The sequence below is a fragment of the Haemorhous mexicanus genome, chromosome 3 (genome assembly GCF_027477595.1).
Source record: "Haemorhous mexicanus isolate bHaeMex1 chromosome 3, bHaeMex1.pri, whole genome shotgun sequence".
NCBI lineage: Eukaryota > Metazoa > Chordata > Aves > Passeriformes > Fringillidae > Haemorhous > Haemorhous mexicanus.
Window position 1 is genome coordinate 26,219,436 of NC_082343.1, and position 24,720 is coordinate 26,244,155.

Here is a 24,720-nt window from a genome sequence, read left to right on the forward strand (position 1 = left end):
GCTGGCAGCAGGGTCGTCAACTCCTGCATTCCCCGCCTGCTTCGGAAAATCCAGGGCTTCAGTTGATGGGGAGTTACAGATATTACAGGAGCTTGTTGGATGGCTGGAGGACAAAGGGGATGGAGAGTTCTCTTTTCTGCTGTTCCTCAGTGGCCACTCTCCCTGCCTCATCTCACTCTTGTGGAGTGCCCACTTGTGAGCACTCCTATGGAAGGGAGAGAGTTGCCCAGGACCTAAATAGTTCAGATTTTTGAGCAGATATCTCTTGTGTCAAGCCACTAAATCATCCTGAGAAAGGGAAGTTTGTCTCCTGCTTTTTTATACCTCTGTGGCTGAGACCCCTTACAATAAATGCTTCAGACAGTTGTGTCTTTTCAAAAAGAATGTAAATGCCCATGAGCTAGTTACTTTGATTTAAACTGAGCTCTGCCTAAAAGACCCACAGCACTTGTAAGCATGATTGGTACTTAAATATGCTGTCCTTTAGCCAGCAGATAATGCATGTAACAGCCACTTAATTCTCAGCAAAAAACAAAGATCTGTGTTGTTGATTTGTTTGGATTTTCATTTTTCTGATTTAAAAGAATGTAGCATGTATGATAGGGATATAGACAAATTGTCTTAGAAATTTTGAGAATAAACTCCAGCTCTGCTAAATTCTTGGCTTCAGGAGTGACATGAACAAAATTGTGACTGTAAATGAAAACCTCTGTCTCTGAATTTAAAAATAAAATGGGAGCCACCAAACAGCAAATGTGCTGTAGTGATGAAGAAAGGGGTTTTTTCCCTGTTTCTATGAAATCACAAAAAGGCTGGTGTTACTTTATATCTTTTCCCATTGCAAGCTTTTGCCAAAATGCTGGAGGTGTAATATAATCCCCCATAATTACATGTTTTGAGATAGAGCATTCCTTAGCTGTTTATATGGATTAAAACTTAGAATGCTAGAAGGCATTCCAGTCATAATGGTAAACTAATTAGCAATTAATACTGTGCTATGGTTTAAGAGTCAATTTCTGTTATACTTTGCTGCTAAAACACAAATATATAAGTAAGCTATGAAAGATTTAATGGAGTTTTATCTCATTAATGTGATAAATTCTTTATTCCTTTACAAACAGAAGGAAAGTGTCAAGGAAGAGCAATTAAAGGAAAGTAGTGTAGGGAGCAGCACTAATTTCACAAAAAGTCATTACTTATTCATCAACTTGTGTTTATCTGTGGCAATAATTGACAAAAGGGGCAGGATCAGATCTTTAATCTTTACATTTATAAATAGACCAAAAGTTTGTTTTACCCCTCTGCTAAGGTGTTGGAATCCTGGAATGGCTAGACAGATCATAGAACAATACTTCCCAGATTTGTCCTTATACAGATCTATTCTGGCACCTTTTTCTCTAATGATAGGTTAATGGTTTAGTTTAAAACAGCTGCCAAGTATGAGTACTTCTCTGAACTATATCCAAACTGAATAGGTCTAAACTAAGATATAAGTCTATTTTTTTCCATTTACTTCAGTGGGCCTTGGATCAGATCCCTACTGAATCTTCGAAGTTGAATTAGAAATCTTGTGTAATCGTACCTTCTTGTATCCCTTGAGCTGATTCCAGCCCTACAGCTGGTCTGTGTAGAGATTTCTGATAGTGTAGAACACTAAGTGTGCCTGGCAAGGTTCTTTGAATTTGGTAATGTGTCCAGGCTGTTGATTTCTTAGAACCTGGAAAATGGAAACTAACGCTGTGTTTTCACAGGGTGATTTTTTAGAGTTTCATTTCTTTTCTTTAACAGAGTTACCATTCTTTGTTGTTATAGTCAAATGCCAGCAAAAATCATGTTTATGGGCATGTATGGTAACTGACTCACAGTACTGACAGTCACTGGGCATTCAGTCTGATTTAACAGTGAAGATGATCCAACAGGCAGGAGGAAAGCAAGAGCTTCAAAATAAATCCTTTAGAAACATTTTTCTTCTCTATGCTCTGTAGATACGACTTGAAAGACTGGCAAAAACAGATGAAAGAGAGGTTTCTTTCCAAACCCTGGCTGTCAGCTTAAGTTACAAGTGCCTTTTTGTAAAATATTGTTGGTTAAAGTGCTTAGGTGTTTAAATAGAAAATTTGCATAGAAAGTATCTTTTTCATAAGTGCCCTTCTGCTTAACAAAATGGTTTTTATCAGAGAACAAGTCAGTCCTTGCAAGATTGGCTTGATGTTTTTTTAACACCTTGGCTGGAATTCCTGCATGCCAGCCAACCCTCCACACATCCTCAAAAAGGGGGGGTCCCTCTCTAAGTGGGTCACAGAAACCCTGCTGAAAACACCCAAAAGAAGAATTTGGGGTCTGGAGACTTTTGGAGGATACTGAAGGAGTGAGATGGGAGAGTGCACAGGTGTTTTCAAAGGTCTGCAGTAAATGAATTTTGACTTTCCAAGAAAAACACACAGACCTGTGTTATTCCCAGCTAATGTCATTCAAGATATTCCTAATGAAAAGCAAAACTGCTCACATTTAAACGTTTTCCACATTTCATTATAAATTTGAAAATGGTCCAAGTTATGAGGAAGGGGAGGGACTGATGCACATATATTTTTTTAGTTGGAGATTTTCCAGTTTCGGGTGTCCCCTCCAAAACATGAAAAATATACATCTCTGAAGTCAAACTAATTTTTTTTCCCCATCCCCACTTAGCAGAAAGGAAAACATGGAGAACATTAAACCACAGAACAGTAAAGGATTAGCCAATAAATGTGCAACTTTCACACTGTGCAGCATCCAACCCCTGAGAACTGAGGTTTCTGTGGGGTTTGCACCAGTCCATGGTGCTGTGCTTCAGTCTGCCCCTTTCTCCTCCCTTGCTGAGGAAGTGGCATCAGCCTCTGGCTCTGCAGGGCTTCAGCCACATCCCTGCCTGCCTCTGCCACGCTGCAAATCCCAGAGCCATGGGGACTGCAGGACCTCTTATGGCTTGTGGGGAACAGCTGCTGGTGAAACAAGTGGTCCAGCTGCTGTGTTAATTCACTGGTGGCTATGATGGCACTGCTGTGGTTGCAGCAGAGCTGTGAGCAGCTGCAGAGGGCCCCCAGTGCTGTTCCACAAGCTGAGGCACCTCCTGCATATGGGCTTCTCCCTGCTTCCCTAGCCTAGTGACCAGCTTCTGGGGTAGGGGCTGGATGGAATTCAGAGGAAATGCCATCAGATCTCGGTTGCCCCAGTGGTCCATGCATTGGCTTGGAAGTCATGGAAATGTGGCTCCTTTGTTCTTCAGCCCCTTGGCCCCTGTGTGTGCACTTGAATGTATTTGCATCTGGGGCTTTATCTGTCTTATTTGCTCATGTTTTAAAAGTTGAGACCTCTGAGGTATTTTGGCATTGTTAGACAATTTTAAGTGTTTAAGGATGCTGGAATTCCCTGAGACAAGGATCTGGCTCGTATCTTACTGAAGGCTGTCTCCACAGCAGTGTAGAGCTGTGTGGATTAACTAAGCCTGTTCCTGGGAGCTGCTTGCGTGTGTCAGTGGATCGAGCCAGTGCAGGCTATTGCTGACCACAGCTGGTTAGACCAAACTGAGAGCCAGAACCGTGCCTGTGCCTCTCCCAGGGTGTCTGCTCAGGTGTCTGTTGCAGGTCTGCCCCGTGCCACACACCCCTCCAAGGAGAAAACCTTATCCTGCAAGTCACCCCCTCTAGTGTAGGGGTGGTTCTGCTATACAAATAATGAAAGAGTTTTGCTGAGACACACTTGCAGCAAGACGCTAGAAGTTCTGTTGTGGGACTGTGACAAGTAATAGCATATTTTCCATTCAAGTTCTTAAATTTAATTAAGAACCCCCCAAAATTAAATTGAATCAAACACACATTCACTCTGCTGGTCAGTCTGAGGCAGTGTAACATGGCTCTGATTTCTAACCTGGATTTAAAGTTTTGTCCTCAATTAGGTTATCTAATTTGCTTCATTTAAACACGACAGGAAAATGAAAAGCAGGTGTTTCCTTCATTGAGCACCTATTGTTATGCTTTCTTTTCTATTTTGAGTTATAGTCACAGTGTTTTTGAATAATGAGCCAGGACCTCCTCTTTGTTCTCAGGAAAGTGGAACGTACAATATAGGACTGGAGGACTGGAGTGAAGCTGATTCTCCTGGTGGTTACTGTCATAGGAGATAAAGCTCTCCCATAAACGGGAAAGGGCGAGGAAAGGCAGCTCCAAACCTTTATTTATCATCAGTGTGTCTTGGTAGGACTTGTAATCTCCTGTGGCTACTATGACTAATAAAACAAAATAGTTTCTGGAATAAAGGAGCAGAAGCAGAGCTCTGGCCTGAGAGCAAAACAACAGCATCCCAGATAAACATGAGCTCTGTTCACAAAGTTAGGGAGCTCTCCTAGCACAGAACTGTGCAAAATGAAAGAAGAGCCATAGCATCACTTGGCTGAATAGTGATTTGTTTCCTAGTTCAGCCAGGGTGGCAGGCACTTACTTTGTGTCCTATTTAACTGCTGTGTTGGTCTTTTGTGAGGGCCACTGGTTGATCACAGGATGCAAAGAACAAAAACTTAAGAATTTGAAACAATCAAAAACCAGCCTATGTAAATTTTTTAGGAATTATTCCTTTTGAAATTACCATGTGTGTATAGTAATATAGTTATCATAATCAAAACTGTAGGTAGCTTACAGTTAAAGAAAGAAGTGGGTGAATTCTGTGCATGCATTTGAAACACAAGAGCTCAGAGATTGTATTGGAGAGCCTTAAGAAAGTACTAAAGAGTCCCAAAACAGGGATCAGCATGAAGCATCCTGTTACCAACTGGAGAAGGAGGTTTTGGAATAGCCTTTCTTGATTGCTTCAGAAGAAGAGTGAGCATTCGTGCTACAGGAAGTGTTTTCTGAGAATTCCTGCAGGCTGAGGAGTTCTAAGTCATGACAAAGATTTGCTTATTATGAATTTTTACATTGATTTTCCACTAGCAATGGGCAAAATTAATAGAGGCCAGCGGTTTTATGCATTTTAGTAAAGGATGTTTATTAAAACCTTACCCAAAGTACTGTGAGATAGAAATCTTCTGAGATTAGATGTTTGGAAAACTGTTGCTTAAGCTGCAGGAAATTGGGTGTGATCATTTTGTTATGAACCAATTTGATTGCTGGCTATCTCTTTGTAATTCAAGCGAAAACCAGCCAGAAGATTTACCAAATGCTGCTCTGAATGTTGATCTCAGCCCATGATATAATTCACTCCACTGATTTCAACTGAAGGACAGCAGTAGGGGGACCGTCTCTTCCTTGGGAGAGGACTTACTGGGCTGCACAGCTTACACCATTTCAGAGGTCTTCAGGGACAGGGAGCAGCACTTGTAGCTGATGAAATTCTACTTGCCTTACTAACACTCAGTCATGGTATTGAAATGGTGGTTTTCTCAGCCTGCTGTGGTTTGAAACACTAGCTTTAGTTTCACAGCAGTTGACCTTGATCGTGCTAGACAATAAGCAGCAACACCAGGGAAAAGTCCCAGAATACAATTCTCTTTAAAAGAAGCAAAACAAATCTGATCCACTGGTAATCTTAGAAGGTATTTAATCTAGCAGTGAGATGACGGCTTTAACAGGAGTGTTTAAAAACTTCTACTCATATGCCAGTCCTAATGATTTTCAAGCACCAATAAGCACTCAAATCATTTAATTCCCCAGTAAGTTGCCCCCACCTCCTTCTAGAAAAGCCTTAACTTTTAAAGAATGGCCTTTACCTGTAGATAAATACTGCATGTGGTTGGGTTATGAGGCTCACATTCTTCCAGACTGGATTCATATATGCACACATTTTTTAGCACAGCACATGCATGAATAAGCAGCAGGAAGGTTATGTAAACACCGCGTTCCTATTCCACTCCTTTTTAAAGCACATTCCATGCTCGTGAAAGCTGATGGGCTGGGGAGCAAGAAAGGCAATACAGTTCTGTGGCCTTATATTCTGCTTCATAATGGCAATGCAAACATTTTTTTCCCCACCTGGTCTCATTAGTAAGGGTGAATGAAAGGGGGAACTTTTCTGTGGCTGATTGTCTCATTCTTGTGCTGTGCCATTATTAGCATACAGTGCAGCATGTGGGCAATATTATTTGGGGGAAGGGGAAATGGGCTGACTTGCTTGTTCCCTCTATTTGTGTGTGCACAAACAACTGACACTGAGGGTCTCATTTAGCAAACCTTCCTCTGTGAATGCTCCGGTCTGCTCATGCTGGTGAGGCTGCTCAGAACGTGCTTAACTGTATTCAGATGTTTAAATTCAAAAGGATTGGAACATCTGCTTCTCATTAAGTACATGCTTAAGAGCTTTGCTGAATCAGGGCCTTAGCCATTAGGAAATAAACAGAGACCACCAACTTATTTTACATATACTCTTGAAGAGTGCTTGGATAGATAGTAATGACTCTCAGTCAGTACTGCCCAAAGTTGGCTTTGAACTGCTGACCTAGAGGTGAAAGGCTTGTATCCTATTACCAATCCCTGGGGCAAACCAGACTTACTTGTTTTCAAATATTAATGAAGTAAGGCAAGTCAAAAATGTAGCCCCATTGATTGCCTTTTCCCCCATATTTTTCCTGTGTCAGCATCAGTAAGTGATGCTGCTGTAGAAAATCTTCAGGAATCTGTGCTGCCCACACTTCTCTGCTTTAAATCACTTACATTGTAAGCAGAGTCTTAACAACTGAAACACTTGGTCAGTTTTTAAAAATATTTAGAAATGGACCTTTCCACAAATGTTGATAGTAACTGCTCATCAAGGAAAACATACTTATGTGTAGGGTCTAATGAATTATTTAGCTATCTATTCTTCTTATGATATGCAGACATAACTCTCACTGACAGTAATAGGAGATTCATATGCATGCCAGGAGCAGGGAAAACCCTTGGAGAGTATTTAGACAATATTCCTTGAAGGACTGGGGGAGAGGGGACGCAGCGGGAAGGAAAATCAGTGATGCAAACATGAATTTGTCATTTTTCTTCAGAGGATATGTGTATTTATGTTTTTAAAAGGCAGTGGGGGCCCTTAACTAACAAATATTTAAAATTCTCTTTTTCATCCTTAAAGGCAGAATTTAGATGAAGGCCACACACAGACCTCCAGTTGAATGTAGAGGCACAGTAATAATGAAGAAAAGCAAATGCTCCTGGCAAGTGCTGTGTTGAAAGCTCTGGGTTTAGTCGTGGGTATTGGACTTTTGAGAACATTTTTTCCTACGAAAGGAGGTTTATTGAACCCCAAGCACTATATGAAATCGAGGGTGGGGATCCAATGATTCAGGGGTTGAGGGGTTCTGCTCAGATATTGCAAAGGCTCATTTCCAGTAGGATTTTCTCAGCTGCTGAGTGGTGTATGCACAGTGCTGTCCAACACACATAGGACCTGTGTGACCCAGAACAGGTCCACAGACCACGGACATTGGAGCCTAGACCATGGCATGCCTACAAATGTAGAAAACATTCAGGTGCCGTGGCAAGAGATGCAATAATTTCAATTTTTTTTTTAGTCTTTTTAAGCCATCCCAACTTATCAGAGAGCCATCTCTCCAGTGGTGCTGTACCAAAGAAAATTCATGCAATTTTGTGCAAATGGCTGTCAAAATCACACTAATATCAAAATTGCATAGTCCACTCTCTGCCTCTGCTGCTTCTCCTTTATGGTGCTATCCTGTCCTAAGTGGCTCCTTCAGTTGTTTTTGATGTGGGTCCAAAAATCCTCAACTTGGTGTCACCACTGTGCTTCATTCCTAAAACTGGCTATTTGGCAACAGGGAAGAACAGATCTCTGAATAAGCCTTTCTGGGGCTTTTGGTATTTTGATTTTACTTGCTTTTCCCCAAGTATGTGTTCTGCCAACGGCTGAGCCAGGGCTGAGGAGGGAGGGGAATGAAAGCTCTTATTCTAGGTGAGATTTTTGAGGTCCATGTTTGTTGCTGTTACTGAATTTTGAAACTGAGATCCTCTGCCCCACTGTATATTTCTGGAGTTTGGAATTTCCGAGTCCTTCCTGTAAGCTGTGTGGCAGGCAGGTTAAGTCAGTTTATGGGAGAAACTGTGATGCCATTAGTAAATGCTTCTGGCAAACTGCAGCTAGTAATCTGCAACCCTGAGAAAGTTATTATGGCTTTTTTCTCTGCTACACACCTGGCAGGAGGACAAGGTGCCAGAAATCATCACCCTGAGCTGCTCCTGGGTTTCCTGGCTCCTGCAAGGAGTCTGGCCCTTGCTAACCTTCAGGGTTCAGTGTAACAGGGTGCAGTGCACAACCTCCAGACAGACAAAGCTGCTTTAAGTGGGTAGTATTTCTTTACTGTAAACACTTCCCATCAGCTCTGGAAAACCACAAAATAGTGATAATGCAAAGTTACTGGAAAGAAAAACTCATTAGAAATTGTGTCCTGAAAACAAAAAGGATAAGTCACAGCAAACCAGTGACATTTCTCAGGGGAAACAAAGTGTAAAAAGAGCAAGCTGCATTTCCAATGAAATATAAATTAAATTGCTAAAACATTTTAATTAATCAAAGATTGAATCAGCAATTCACAAAAGCTATACTGAGCATTTACTATCTTATCTTGAGAGAATATCATTTGTGCAGAGGATAAGAGCTTACCTCTAGGCACGCAAATATTTCTAGGAATTCAAGTATTTTAGCCTGTAGAGACTGCAGTTTACTTTAGCTGAGCTCATTTTCCAAAAGAGGATAAATTCCTCTACCATCTATTTTGTCATATTTTATATACTGCTTGTTTTATTTACTGCTTTCTCTGTGTTGGTTTTCTTTCCAGGCTAACATAAAAGAACAAAAAGAAATGTTTTTGCTTAGAAACGGTCTTTATTAAAAAGACTTGAAAACCTTTTTATGAAATGTTAGTTTGGTTGTGCTGGATCACTACATCCAATTCTGGCTTGTGGCATATTTAACAGAAGTGTCTTCTCACTACAGTTCAGAGAAAAATGAGCAAGACCATGCAAGGGGGAAAAAAATCACAAATCAATGATAGTAAAACTGGGTTTGGATAAGTCTACAGAAATATTTCTATGTGTAAGGTGATATTTCTGTTGAAATGCTTTAGGTTTTGGTTAAAAACAGCCAGAAAGTTTCCTCTTCTTCATTCCCCCAAATAAATTTTTTTTCATTTTTGTCAAACAGAGAAAACTCTCCTCTTTTCCCAAAGCTGAACATAATTTTATGTGGTCCTTTGTATGAGAAGGTGTTTATTCACATGCATTGTCCACTACTAGTTTCAGTAGAGAAAACTACTGAAAACTATGTAGTTTATGGTACTTTAGTTAAAAGTACCATACTATTTATGGTACTTCAGTAAAAAACATTGCAGAATAACTAAACTGGAAGTTCAAAACATTCCAGATTGCTGTGCAGTTATGCCCTGCTCTTCCCTCGGACTGATGGTTCCAAAGTAGAGGCAAATACAGAAGGAGGAGATACTGAGGTTTCAAAAGGTCTTGGGGAGCATTTTAACTGGACTAGGCTGTGTGGTGGCTCCAAAAATCCTTCTTCAGACAGAGACACAATGGTGCCAGCCCATTAGCCCAGTCATTTTCACTTCATGAATAGAAGACATGCATTTAGCTGTCAGTGAAGGTAAGGGAGGTCATTTGTATCAAAATGGATTGTTTTTCCAGGGCTTAGGGTCAACATCAACCTAGGGCAGCACCTACTCACATGCATAAATATTGGTGTCCTTTAAGGGAAAAAACAGTATAGTACAAAAAAACAGGGATGAGGGACAGGCTAATTGACTTCAGTCACTCCTGATCATAGATACCTGCTCATCATTGCAAGTTTTCCTGTCAGAGAGTTGCCTGAGGGGTGTGGGATGCTCTGCTGTCAGACCTTGTGCTGTTCCCAAAATCCCACGGCCTCCTCTGCAAGGCAGCATGCCAGGAGCTTGTTGGGGACAGAAGGGAGCTGGGGAGGTCACCCAAGGCACCCACAAAGCTCTGCAAACCTGTGAGGGCACAGCATTCTCTTCTGCTGTGCCAGGCTGCTGCTGGGGCTGGGGCAGGAGAGCCACAGCCCCTGTTGCCTCCAAGGGTTTTTTTGCAGAAAGAATCCAAATATACATCACTAAATTTGGTCTGAGATGGCTTTTTCTTTTTTTTTTTTTTCTTTTTTATTTTTTTTCCCTCCAGGGTGAGGGATTTACCCAGACCTGTTTTCTGGCTGGGGTTTTCAATGGTTTGGTCTATGTTTCCTTAACAAAGATATATGCTGGGATTAAAGGATCTTGAGTTAACCTCCCAGGCTTATTTGAAATGCACTCTTTGTAAAATACACATCAAAAGTGTCATGAACTCTCTTTCACTCTGGGTGGCATGGAGGGTGGAGAAATGTTATAAACAAAGTAATACAAGGTAAATTGTAATCTAAGAGGCAACCTTTTTTTCCTATAGAAGGCAGCTGAACCAAAAATGCACTCTCTAGCTGCAGAGCTGTGCTAAGGAGGATAATGTCCTATTGTTATCATTGCTTTATTGTTAAGCTGCTCCAAATCAGTATTTTGTACCCTTCTGGGAAAACAGGTTGTGCATAAACATACTTTCCATGCAGTTGAGCACTGCTGTTTGTTTCAGAGGGAGGAAGTTGCAGGTGGCTTGCAGGTTGGCAAGTGCACTGTGTTTAACACTGCTCAGCTTCTGCAGAGTGGCCTTTGGGGCCAGGGACTCACTGACATCTATTTACCTTATGGCAGTTCCCAAGACACTCCCTTGCATACCAGCCACTGGTTGTGCTTTCCCACTCTTGTCAAGTAACAGATTTGGAACAAATTGTGTAGAATTACAATTGGCACAAATGCAATGCATAATTTTCTACCTAGCTACCAGAAGAGTATGATAATTATGTTTTTATTTTAAATCATATACTAGAGGTGGTTACATTTCTTATAGTTCTAGTGTTGCTATGGCTGTGACCATAATAGCACTTTAGATTTCTAGCTCAGAAATGTGGTTTAATCTTTTTTTCCCCCTAGAGAAAATTACAGCCCAAGTAGCAGAAGGCAAGTAAACACCTTACTTTACACATTGGCACTTTCATTACAACAGGCCAGAGAGCAACACGGCACATCCTGAAAATATATTTGTATAGTACAATCAAAGTCTGTAACGTGGAGAAGGTTTTATCCAAGGGGTAGGGAATTAGGCCCATAACAATAGCAGAACTTGTATTTTAATTTCCTTTGGTAGTCTGTGCACTAAAAAGTACTTCTTGCCATGAAACCAAAGAGCAGCGTTAGCATATTGACTAGTCAGCAGTATTTTAGGGGAAGAATGGGTACAATATGGTAACTGCAGCTGTGAGAGGCCAGGATATGAGCTGTCACTTGGCCCAGCCAGCCCTTATGGCAAAGATGTCAAACCGTGCTGCCTCTCACCCTTTACACATGTCACTCTCCCTACTGTTGCTGCTTACTTGCTGCAATTCCGGTCAGAGCTCTGGGACCACCATCCCACCTGCTCCTCTCCTCAGTGCATCAGATGTGCTGCTGCATCTGTGCCCATATAATTTGTTCCTGTCTGTTAAGTGCCACTCTCCAGCTACAGGCACAGCTCACTGGCCAAGAAGTTGCTGGTGAGAGCAGAAGCTGTGTGGAATTGAACTCTTCTGTTTTAGTGCTTCATAATTATGTTTTGCTTCATAAGACTTTTTGTAGCCTGTTGTTAACATGGACCTGGCACTGGGATGTTCCTGGACTGTCAGAATAGAATGTTTTTATTCCCTGCCAAATGGGTGACAAAACCATTCCAACTGCAGTGAAAGAAATAAAATGAGGAATGGAAATTACCTTCCCTTTGAAGGACTGAAGGGAAATGATCACATGGGTAGAGGGAGCCCCAACCCAAAGTATTGTAAATGCCCCCCACCACCATGCACACACCCATTGTGCTCTGAAGTCAACATTGAGCAATGAACACTGTGGGGTGCTGCTACTAACAATGCTGTTTGAGGGCTTAAGCAGCAAACTTACACATGGGGTTTGTCAAGACTCCTTTTCTCCCATAAGGTCACCACCCCTGTTGTGAAATTATGTTTTAAATTTAGAGACTGATGATTCTTGGCAGCTTTCTGGATGACCATGTTGTTACTCTGAGTTATGTGGGGGTTTTTTTATAAATTTTTTTTGCATCCATCTCACCTTTCTGAGGCCTGAGTTTTTCCTCTGTCTCAGGAACAGGTTTTCTCTGTACTGTATAGCTCTGTCTTGGCAGGGATGTGACACAGCCCCTTGTAACTCCTTGTAACTCTATAAGGTCACAATGTAATAAGTAAATGCACTTTGTCCTCTGTGGGTGATGAACACCTGCATTAGGAGGGCATGGAATTCTTTCAATATATTCTTGAATAGACTTGTGAATAGAAGTATCTCCTGCATCTCAAGACATGTGAAAACAATAGTCCCACAGAGTCAAAGGCACTGTATTATGAAATTTAAACGTGTTTTGCTTACATGGGTCTTAGGATAAATCCTTTCTTTCTTTCAGCTGTGAAATCCCTCTTTCAATCCTTCAAATAACCCACCTGAAAGAAATCATTCCAGCAGAGCCATTACAAATAATTCTATTATACAAACCTGTAGTTTCAGATTTTCATTAAACTGACAAATGGTTCCTCAGAGTAATTTTCTAAATTACAAAATGTATCTTGGCTGTTTTAAAAGGCCTGTTATCACACAGTATCCTGTAACATAGGACTATATTGGTGGTGTGAAATTTAGTCCTCAGCCAGGATTTTTTAAGGAGTTATATTCATTGCTGATGTCTCCAATATTAGTTTTAAGTTACTTAGGATCCAAGGGAGTTGATTGGTATATGAGATTTTGGGGGGGAAAGTTTCCATCTTTATGAGGGCCCTGTGAAAACATTGATGTTGGGGAAAAAAAGGTGGCACAAATTGCCAGGTATTATTAATGGCATTTAGAAACAGGTTTTGTGCCAGTATTTACTGGCAGTCCTAAGCACATCTTTACCATCCAGTGAAGTTCCTGATTTGCCTGGGCTAGCACTAAGCTAAACCCACCAGGAGTCTTAGAGGAACCTCCCAAAAGCAGCAGAGGGGCTGTTATGTGGGCAGGCATGGGGATTTAGCTGAATGGTCTCCTAAAGAAATCAATAATCAGATCATTTCAAAAGAACCATTCAACAAAAACTTGGATAAAATGACAGATTACTTACAACATTGGTTGAAAGCATTTATGTTGATAATTAAGAATAACAGACAAAGAGTATTAAGTAAAGGAGAGCAAACATCTAGCCAGTCATTAAAAGAATGGAATTTTTCTAATCCTCTTACAAAGATGCTGTTTTGGGTTAAAGTCCCTTTCTGCACAAAGCAGCCACACCACATTTTTTAAGTCAATGAAGAGCTGAGAGCTGTAGCCCAGACCCTCAAAACTACTTTAGACAGACAACTCCCACTGAGAGACAAGCATTTAAATGACTCTGCGGACTGGGTCCATGGGATGAATAAAGAGTGTCTTTCACTCTGTATTGTATGGCAAATAATTATGTAGCCAAATGAATCTGATAGCAGAAATTTATTGATGTTTATTGGTTGGGAGTTTCCACATTCTGTATCACACATGTTTTATCTCAGGGTTAAGAAATTCTGAGAAGTGCTTTTTATTAGGTTAAACCGAGAGATTTTAAATCATACAGAGCCACATTTATGGATAACATCTGGTCTTTACATTGCATTTATTTCCTTTTTTTTATTCAGTGACAATTTTTTGTTCCTGGGAAAAGAGGCTATGTAATTGTTTCTATCTGCCTCAAAAGTAACTCTGAATCTGCAAATTAAAGTAAAACTTTCTTTTTTTTTTCCTTAGGTACCTGAGAATCCCACTCAAGCCTCATGATCTACTTCTGCTACTCCAGTCATTAGTAAGTGCCCTTGATTGCAGTTGTCTTCTTTTGAGTCCTTTTGACCCCTCATAGGATGTGTGAGGCAGTAAGGTCCAGCAGAAGATTCTCCAATACTAATCTCAAATCTTATTCAATTAGGCCTTCTTGGGAAGACATTGTTTAATGGGTTGGAAGGACCTCAAATTCTGCTTCTAGCCTATCAAGCCCAATAACAGCTCCCTAAGACGCATAATTAACCTTCCCCTTGGCAATTTCTTCTACACTTGCTTCCATGTCACCTCAGTGGAAGTCTCTGTCCAAAATGTCTTTATCACCCTGCTTGTTGCTCAAGCCTTGAAGAAGTCTCTTGTCCTACCAGCCTGACCTTGCCAGCAGGTGTGGTGAAGCAGCTGGGAGGATGGCACTTGGCACTCTCCCTCTTTTCTCACTATCCCCTGCCCTTGCTGTTGCAAAGGTACCACGTGTGAGCAGCAAGGTCCAATGCTCCTGTCTGTAAGCTGTGCACAACAGAAGTGACTGGAAGGTGGCACAGTCTGCTGCTCTGAGAAATGCTAGGGTCATAAGCTCCTTAAGGGTACCCTGGCCAGCAATGCTTTTTCCTTCTGATGTACAGACAGTGGAGCAAACTTAGAGAAAGGGCTCAGAACTTTGGAGAAAACAAGACCAATGTTCTGTGTGCTAACAGCTGTCTCATTATACCAGTGCTTTGACAGAACCCTTGGTGTTCAGAGGTGATGTGGACTGCTCAAAACCATCTGTAGTACAAGAACAATTCACCTTTTCACAGACAAATAAACCAACAGAGGAGCAGGTATAGTAAAAAAATTATATTTAAGTCATGTGGGATTTTTCTCTTCAGTAACATGTAGGGCCCATATACAAACTGATGGTGAACCTTGCTGGATCTCCTTATACAGAGAAATGGTATTGAGCAAGACGATGGAAACTAAGGCAAGGCTCAATTTACTGCAGTTATTACAAGTAGAATTGTAAAAACACTTCCACCTCCTCATTTAAATCAGTATTTCTGTAGTAAAAAAGATGGTGGGTCAATTTATGGGTTTTTTTTCTCAATGATTTTTTCCTTCCTTTCCTGTGGGATAAACAAGAAGCTGCCCTTTTAGTGTAAGGAATGGAGAGAAAGGAGTGAGTTGATTCCTTCTGCTTTTATGGACCTCATTTATTTAGGACCTTTGTGAATTAAATCCTGTCCTGTAGCATATTACATCTCTAGGAAAAGAAAAGGGATAAGGAGCTCTTGGTCTGAATAAAGCTAGTTTGTGGCCCACAACAGCACTGTAGTGGGCTATGGCTTCAAATGCAAAACTTCTCTGACAAATGGATCATATTATACCCTACAGGTACATAATTATTTTTCAGTACCTGGCTGCCTTTAACCCTGAGTCAACATATTAATGTCCCACAACCTTAGCCTATTTCCTGAATTAGATTTTGTCTTAAAATATTCCTAGTGAGTTTGTTTTTATCTTTTTCTTCTGTCCTTATTGAGATACTAGCTGATGCTGGTGATGACTCAGGAGGCAATTTAGGACTAGGTTAGTGGTGTTAAGTTTGTCACTTCACCTCCATCTCTGGCCTCTGTAGACAATATGTCATCAATTTCATAACATAACAGGATGGCAGATTTCAGGCTGTGAATAATAATATGATTCAAGGTCTCTTGAACCCTCTGTAATTACTTCTATTAACAAATGACTTGGTGCTTAATTAGCAAGTCATTTGGAATTAGCTCATACAGTATGTTATATTTCATATAACTCTTCTTAGAAAGCCCCCTAGAAAGATATTTTTCTGCCTTTAAAAGAAATCCAATCTGTGCCATCTAAAATCAGGCATTGATCAGACTCTGAGGAGGCTACAGGAATAATTGTTGTACACAAAATGCCACAGCCTTTGAAAAAGAAATATTTTCTCATGGAGTGATAACTTTGATGTCATAATTATGACCATCTAAACTAGCAGCGGACAGCAGGGAGAGGCCAGGCTCCAGCTGTGCCTGCAAGCTGGTGCTGGTACATACCTGCCAGCATGGGAATGAAGGTTTACAAACACTCCATCACTGTTTCACAGACATTTGTCTGAGGTCTTTCAGGTTCCTAAGTGACACAGCTCCTGCCACTGTCCAAAGAAGAGGCAAGTATTAACAAAGTCAATGACCAAACTGATTGCCTGGGGCCCTTAAAAACATTGCTGAATCCAGCAGTATTTAGCACAAGCTCAGCATCCTTAGGCATCTTCATTTTCTTGTCTCATGACTTTAACACTCAGACCTCTGAAGTTCAGTTTTATTTTTTTCTCTTTTGAGATGTATAATGAATAATAAGGCATAATTGGAGAGTGATTAATCTTAAAACGCTTGTAATTCTCACATTAAAATGGTTCTGTTCACAGTGAGGGGGGAAAAAAGCAGTCACTCTCTGAACTGCCTGCACTAAGCCTCAGAGCATTTGGTGATCCTTTGGAAATGCTGCTCTGTGAAAGCATTTGGAGTCTCAGGGGATTACTGGAGTGGTTTGAGAGTCCTCAGAAATGTCCCCTAGTTCAAGCATAGTTTATACTACACTGGCCTTTAAACGTGACGCTGTCTAGCTACACAGAGAGTCGGGTGTTCTGGAAACCCCCGAGCAGACCCACTGCTGTCACCTGGCCCTGGCAGGAGGTAGGCAAAAGTCCTCACTTTTGTTATTTGGACCTCTTAACTCAGCCAGTGATTAGAAAATTAAATTTTGCCAAATGCTGGAATTAAAATCACAAAGTGATAGAAGCCAAGTTTCTCTTAAATAAGTTGACCTGCCAGAAAGATATGACTTGGAAAAGTAGACTGGAAGCACATGCTGTTCTTTGGTTCTACTGCATGGCTTTAGGGTCCTTTTTTTTTTTTTCCCCCCCAATTCTGTCTTTTTCGAGTGCAAACAATGCAGATTGTTTATATCATGCATATATATTACATCTGAAGTTTAAATTCTCCTGTCTAAAAGTTGAATGTGCTGTTGTGGAAATATTTTTGTATAATTTTCATGTTTGCCAGTACACATTAAAAAAAAATCAATTTCTTCTCATTGTGAGGTAATAAGTCCAATGTGTGTAGGACATATTGGTCTTCCATCTAAACTCAGCAAGCGTGTTTGGTTGCCATGTGTTAGAGATGCTGCTTTGGGACTAGACCCTCATGTAAGCATAGTTTATTCAAACTTAAGTCAGACTTTCAAAATGGTTTTGACTAACTCCTGCTGCTTTTAGATACTCTTGCATATGAGAAGATGTGGTTTAAGTTTAAAAAAGGCTCGAGTAACCTTACCTGTTTTGTCAGTTTCTATTATTGTGTCTTGATTTGGTCCCTGATTTCAGAGAGACATTTCTAGGCCAGCACTCAGAGTACTAATGTTGTTCAAGCAGTCAAGGCTATGGTTGAAAAAGCTAAAGAGTTACTTTGCTAGAGCTGCCAGGATTCCAAGGCTGCCAGCATCATCCCTAATGTACAGGTATTTGTACTAAGGGAGAAAAAGAAGGAATTTGGGATATCTTTGCTTTCAGTCAGGTGCAAAAGAGAATTGAAGGAAAAAAGTGTTAGGTTTGTCCAAAACCCTCTTCCCCCAGAAACTCATACACATGCTGCCCAGGGTGTGTCAGGTGGGTCTCTGCTCAGCATCCCCACTGTGCTCACCCAGGGGTTGTTTGTCTCATTTTTCAGTTTGCTTCACTTCAAATCGTGGCTTGCTGAGAGGCCACCATTATAGGCCTGACCTGAATACTGGAGTTATGAAGAAGAAAAAAGTCACTCTGATGGAGAACAGATAGTGACAAAGACTTTATTCTCCTGTCCACACCGTCAGCTGAGAGGGCCCTGCTATCAGCAGTAACTGAGCCTTGAATCGCACGTTTTCAGTGCTGCAGGCGGGAGATGGGCTTGGGTTACAAAGCTGAGGCTCACATCAATTAAAGTCTGTGTGCACAGCAGCTGCATTCAGAAAGGTGGAAGAGATTTAATCTTCACCTTTCACCCTGGGTCAAAATACAAGGTTACCAAGACAGACTTATTAAAAATGGATTGTTTCTGCAATTTTAATGTTAAAGTTTGCAGTTATTACAAAAGCACTTTAGTGTTTGCCCCCCTTTTTAAAGAAACATGCAGTTAAAGAGCAAGGAAGTAATAAAATTCTTGAAAGAAACAAATAAATGTTTGTGTCAGACTTGCAAAGTCTGCAGCAGTTGTATTCTTACTTCTTGATAAAAATCAGGGAATTATTCTCTACTACATCTTTTTTGTGAGTACATGGATTGTTCTGATCAAGTACAAACAGTCCCCTAGGACTGAACACTGAAGGTGTTCTTAGCTTAAACACAGTGAAAGTGAGATTTTATTTAGTACAAATAATTATTTTAGAAACAAACCCTATCTGAATCCCTGACTTCTTAGCTGCATCTCAGAAATCATATGTCCAATTTCAAGTCACCACTGAAGTCTTTGGCATCTTTCATTGTTTTTTGAAGGAGGCTGAATGAAGCCTAAAGGGGAATGTGTTGCTGATCTGTGTTCCCAGGATGCACTAAAGATAAACAAGATATGATTAATCCCATTGCTATCTCACTGCCTTTTAGATTTGTGATTTGTTTGTGAATTGAATTGGAGGACAAACAGTTCCGTGTGCAAATAAGCAAATCCCTACAGTCTTGTGCTTCTCTGTGCATCTAAGTGATTTCCTCAGAGAGATAAATACAGACATTTTTCTGTAGTTTGATACAGCCTGCTTTCCAAAGATTTATTGAGAAGTATGTAACTCCAAGAATATATATGAATTCTAAAGATGGGGTCAAAACCTGTGTTTCATGTGGGCAGTGGTTTGTCACTGCAAAAATCAACGGAATCTTTGTCATTGCCTGGGAAGGGTATGAATGAACAGCCTGTGAACAAGGGAAACTTACTGTCATTATTTTAAAGGAATTCTGTCTTTCCAGTTTTGTGCCATTAACCTCGGGTTGAGTAAAGCTGTCAGAACAGAATCGTAAAAGCAAACTCTGCTGGTAGCAAACCTTCCTCTTTAAGGAGAGTATTTGGAATGAGAACTCAGCCTGGAAAGTTGAATTTTGGAGAGGAATTCTCACCTAATGCAGGAGTTGAACATGCAACTTGGTGTGTCTGTTCTGGGTTCTGGGTCACTCACACAGCAATTGTGTCCCTTTAAAAAAGTGATGCTGAGTGCACAGTGGTCCTCTGTACAAAGTGTGTATTTCATGGCTTGTGTGCATTGCTTGAGTTACAGCTGAATAGGACTTCTAATATATTCCAGATATGTTAGGCAACAACAGAAGAAATATGTGAAGCATGCTCTAGTCTTTGTTCAAAAACACATGTATTTTATTTATAATGTGGAAACTGTACAGTCATCACAATAGTTACACTCTGACATTTAGCTTTTTTTATTAAAACAATATCTTTATTAAAATTGTAGCAGTACTTTTAATGAATTTTCTGTTTAAATTATGATGAGTCTTATTTAGAGTTTGAATGGTACAGAGTGACATTGGTCATCACTTGAATATTAAAAAAAAAGGTTCTGCTCAGTGTTTCCAGCTCTGGAATAAGTCCTAGGGCCTTAGATTCATGGTGCCATATCTAGGCTTTCATGAAAAAAAAAAAAAAAATAGAAGTCTTGCTGTATATTATTGTATACGTATCTAAATAAAGGTTTTTCAAAATGAAATAAATGGAACTGTCAGAGCATCTCAAAGGTTTCAACACTCCAGGTATATCTTTTGCCATTCAAAAGTCACCATCTAGTCCTTGTGACAGATGCCAACTCTCAGCACAATGTAGATGGAACGAGCTTTCCCAGCCCTTGTTGCCAAGATGAGATGAGTGCCCTCCATGCAAAGAGCTTCTGCTGCACTCCTGCCTTGGGCACAGCTGAGCCTGCCCTGGGGCTCCACATGGATATCAGGATCCCTGGGACAGCCCTGGCAGTGCAGAAAGCAAACACATTGCTCTGCACCACCTTGTTAAACACAGATGCAGCTCTTGAGAGGGCCTTACTGTCTAGAGCTGCCTCACCTTCATCTCCTTGGGTACCAGTATCCCACAGAGGCACCTCTGTGGTGCTGCCCTGGGGGCAAACCAGCCTCAGGTAGGGGCTTTCTGTTGGGGCTTTCAGTGGAGGGCAGAGGTGCTGCTCCAGTCCTGACCTTCTGGGGAGTTAAGGTCAGAAAGGCAGATATTTTTTTGTTTGTTTAAGTACCAAACTTTGAAAGTGTTTAGTTAAGTTGAGAATGCTTTGAAATGTTCATGCCCCAAATCTGAAAGCCTTTGTATATAATATTTGAGAATGTAATCATTACTGCCTGGCAATTTATTAATCTAGGAAGTCAAGGGTATTGCAGATCAGAATACCAGAAGTAGAGGTAGAAATAGGTGTAGCTGCTGCCTTTCTGGGTTTGAGGGGGTTTTCCTTTGTTTTATTTTGTTTTCAAGTGTCTCATCATCTGTAGTGGATGTCTGTTTTGCTTCTGGTAAGGGGAATGATGAAAACTGGCACCATTTGATTGAATTCATCCTTCATTTCCTTCATGTATTTATATATATATATATATATATATATATATATATGCTATGATTTTGATTAGACTTTTACCAGGACTTTTCTGTTCTAGAACAGAATTTCTGCTGATAGAGATTTCAGAAGTCCTTTATTTATCCATGTTCCCTCATCTGTGGAAACAGTCAAGTCTTTAGTCCAAATCAAACAGATGAGAGCACTGACCACCAGGTTTTTAACTGGGACTGCATCCTGAGTCTCTCCTGAGTTTTTGGGTTTTTGCATAAAACTTTTAAGGCCTTCTTTTTCATCCCAACAGGAAACAGGAAAAGATTTTCCCTGAAAGATGAAAAAATTTCATGGTACAGAAACACCACTTCATATCCATATGTAATCCAGAATTGAGTTTGTCAGTGCAGTCTGAATTCTGTCTTTGATCTCTAACAGAGAAAGGCAGCCCATGAAAATACTCTTGAACTAAAAGAACATAAACAGGCTTAAAATACCACTTTCTGATGGGGTGTATCCCACAAAATTTAGAGCCCAGTGAGTTTAGCAGGGAGACTTATGCTGCAGTAAAGGGACAGTTTCAAAGCTCTGAAATTTGATTTAATTTCTAATCTAAACATCTGAATTTTTTTGCTGGATTTCCAGTCTCATTATTCAATAATTAGTATTTTATTTCCAAAGAAGTATGGCAGAACAAATCATTTTATTGGCAAAGGATGTACACATCCAGTGGGCTTCTCTGCAGAGATCTTTTAATTGGAAGCACACCTCAGATTGTCTCAGCTGATTCTTGCTTAGGAATAAATGGGCAGAGAGTTAAATAACCCTGCCTGTCTCCAAATCCTGGAGAGGTGTGTGCCAACCATACTCCTTGCCTCACCTGGGAGGCAGCTTTGAGGCATCCCATCTTTTAGAAAAATGATGAGAGCTCACCTGCCTGGCTGCACTCAGCATGCAGGGCCCTGGAGCAGAAGATTGCAGTGCCACTGGTGTAACTGGGGCATTTCCAGAGCACTCTGAAAAATTCTGAAAAGCCCAAATGGTTCTCTCTGCTGATTCTTAATGAATTCTGTGGGAGAGTGTCTACCAGTATGGAAAAGAAGTTCCTGGAAAAGAAGTTCCATGTATCTTAGCATGGATCTTTTGCCACCAGAATATAAGAAAAACATGGCATAATTATTAAAATAAAAAAACCAACTGTAAGAACACACACTGAATGTCCTACTAGCTCAGCAAGGAGAGATGGGAATTTGAATGGCCTGAGATGGCTTAGTTGTTATCTGCCTTTTGCTCTGATTTTATTCATGGAAAACTTGTTTTCCTCTCAGTGCACCACAAATAACCAGTCACCTAAAACATTAAATAATGAAATTCAAATGTACTGAGTTAATCACTGGAAAAGTGCTTCATCTGAAAACTCCACAGGGGATCACATTTCAGAACCCAAGTGTCCTTGTACAGTATGCATTTCCTCCTTGCTTCACAGGTTTGCTCATGCAGAGATTTAGAGTAATATTGAATTACTGCCTGAAGCCATGCCTGACTATCTTTTTCATTAATTACCTTCCATGGCTTTGGGACAGATTAACTGATAAATATATGAATCCCTGGTGCAGTAACCTTTCCTGTGTACTTAGAATTACTGATAGGCATGTAATTTCAGAATCTGTGAAAAACTTTTTCTTTCTTCCTATAGATTACTACTGAGCTTTTGCCATCTCAGTTGCCCATCCAAGCTGCTGTGTTGTCTTTGCTGAAAGAGGCTGTTAACCAACAACTAGGACCTCTACAGCAGTCCACAAGGAAGATTGGTATGCCTTTACAGAAAATGTATTTGTTTCTCTTTTTTTCATATGTTAGCATGAAAGATGGGAAAGATGGGGAAAAATTCCATAATGCCCTGTCTTATCTTTTCTGGGCAACAGATGCTTCAAAGTAGTCTAAGAAATGCAAATGAAACAACTGTTTTTTCCTGGTTTGTTTTCTGTTTTGTTGGGTTTTTTGTGTGTTTTTTTTTTTTTTTACCTTTTTTATCTTTCCTTAGCAGAATATCTCAGGAACTGGTCATTCTGGAAGGCTAATCACACTTAAAAAAAAAACCAAAAAACTAAACAACAGCCCTAGCCCCAGTTGCAGCTGAGTTTTATATTTCTCTAAGCTGCCCTTCAGCAAACTATCTGCCACAAGTTATTTGACCAGTGTACCACCTTCTCTGTGCAGAAATTACTTAGATTGTTTAAATCTTTAAATTCAGTCAGAAGCACTTCAGATACTCCTTCTGGGCACGGTGAACTGTTGTATTTTTTTGCTTTAATTATGTCTTGTGGGTATTCTTACTGCATAATCTAGCTAATGATCTATTTAGGCAATATTTTTTTGAACAGAAGCCTTGCTGGGATTGCTTGAAAACTCCCACATGTAATCCCAAAAGTTTTGCTTGAGGTGACCATTGCAAGTCAAAAGAATTCCTTAACCACAGTCTGAAGAAATCAAACAGAGCCAGTAAGTATTGTAAAGCACATATACAAAATTAGCTGAACTAATGTACTTGCACACTTTCTTCTAAAGCCTTTGCATTGATGCATGTTATAATTGTTGGTAATATGTGGTAAGAACATCTACTTACAGGAAGTAATTGTAAGTGAACAAAACTTTTCACTGATGTCATTATAGGAGATCAATTTAGATCTATTCACATTCACAGGATTGGATCTAAGTTAGAATTACACTTTTAAAGCTTTAAACACGAAAACTAACTATGCAGGAGGGTAGCACGACCAGAGCCTTTGTGATCTGTTAATCTCCTTTGACATTGATATAGAATTCCCTTCAGCAAGAGGTATTTTTAAAATTACCAATAAGCCTCTGTATGCCCCAGAAATATGGGAGCTGCATTGCTAGTCTGTAGTTCCTTGGGGAGGAGAAAGCCTTGGTTTGCACACCCAATTAAGCAAGTCAGTTTTAGAGCAACTTCTGTCCTCCTGAGCCTGAGCACTCCTATTGCTAAGCATCCATAAAATTTATGCCTAGAGTAATTTTTCTTCCATCTGTTCAGCTTGAATGGAGAACACTTGTTAAACCATGTTTGTAGGGATGCTCACAGTGAAATGCATGCCCACCCTGATGTTAGGTTGGTTAACTTGGCTTTTTAAACACAAAGCTGACATTGTTAGATGGCACAGAGCTCCAACAAGTACAAATATGAGACATCACAGTTTTTTCTTTTCTTATAAACTTGAGTGTTCTTTCCCATTGTTGTTCTAAGGTGAGCTAAGACTAACTGCCCACTTAGAATGATGAGTAGTTGAAGTCTACCTGTCAATTGCTTGAAGTTAGATTAAGTCCAGTCTTTGCAGTCTGATCCTTTTTCAGATTCAAAAAGCCAGAGCCATGTAAACACTGAAAGTAATTATGTCTCTTTCTCCTCCTTTTCTTTCTTTTTTTTCCCCCTTTTTCTTTCTAATGTTAGTTATTATAGAAAGGAGTTGACTTGAGTTTCAGAGAGTCTGCCAAAAAGCCTCTGGCATTCCCTGGGGGATTGAATTTTACATTCTTCAGCAAACAATGTCTGTCTCCAGAAATGCAAGAGGAAAACACTGTTTTTCTTTTTAATCTAATATCAGTGTCTAAGCCTAATGGAGCTCTGATTTTTTATTTTCAAGCCTGGGGAACATCATGTGTTGATATTAGTATGTGCCTTTTTAAACTTCATTTGTTATCTTTAAGCAGCTGCTAAAGTGTAAACAAGTTGTTTTTCTCTTCTGTGTTAAAAAAAGCTCTCTACTTATCCAAAAACTCCGCTGGTACTGTGCTTATTGGGCTATGATTGAAGCAGTGAAAAAACATTATTGAATGCAGCAAATGTTTGGTTTATTTCAAAGCGTTTCTAAAGTGCAAATCATCTGTTTCTTTTCAGCCTTTTCCTTGCTAGTAGAAAATTAAAGCAAATCAGTTAGCTAGGAGATAGTAACATAAGAGGCTGTGATTTTTTTTTTCAAGTGTAATAAAGAAGGGATTTACATTTCTGACAGTGATTTTATATATAAAATTCATGTACAGTCTAGAATTTTAAAAGGGATCTTGGTTGAGCTTGTTAAAGGAGGTCTGATTTCTCAAAAGAGCAGGAAGTACAAAACATTGTTCCCTTCAAAGTAAAGCAAGCTGTAATCTGACCTTCTGGAATTATTTATACACAGCATTTATAGAAATTTCCCTCTTTCTCTGCATTACCCCAGTTCCATATTTCCCTGCCA

At 40.1% G+C, this 24,720-nt stretch overlaps 1 long non-coding RNA gene across 1 annotated transcript in view; it reads left to right on the plus strand.

The window, feature by feature from the left end:
• LOC132325775 (uncharacterized) overlaps positions 1-22,306 on the plus strand; it is a 191,158-nt gene extending 168,852 nt beyond the window's left edge. The window contains exons 2-3 of the long non-coding RNA XR_009486011.1: positions 13,871-13,925; positions 22,164-22,306. This is a non-coding gene — a long non-coding RNA (uncharacterized LOC132325775). The remainder of the gene's footprint in view (positions 1-13,870; positions 13,926-22,163) is intronic.
• The last annotated feature ends 2,414 nt before the right edge of the window (positions 22,307-24,720 follow it).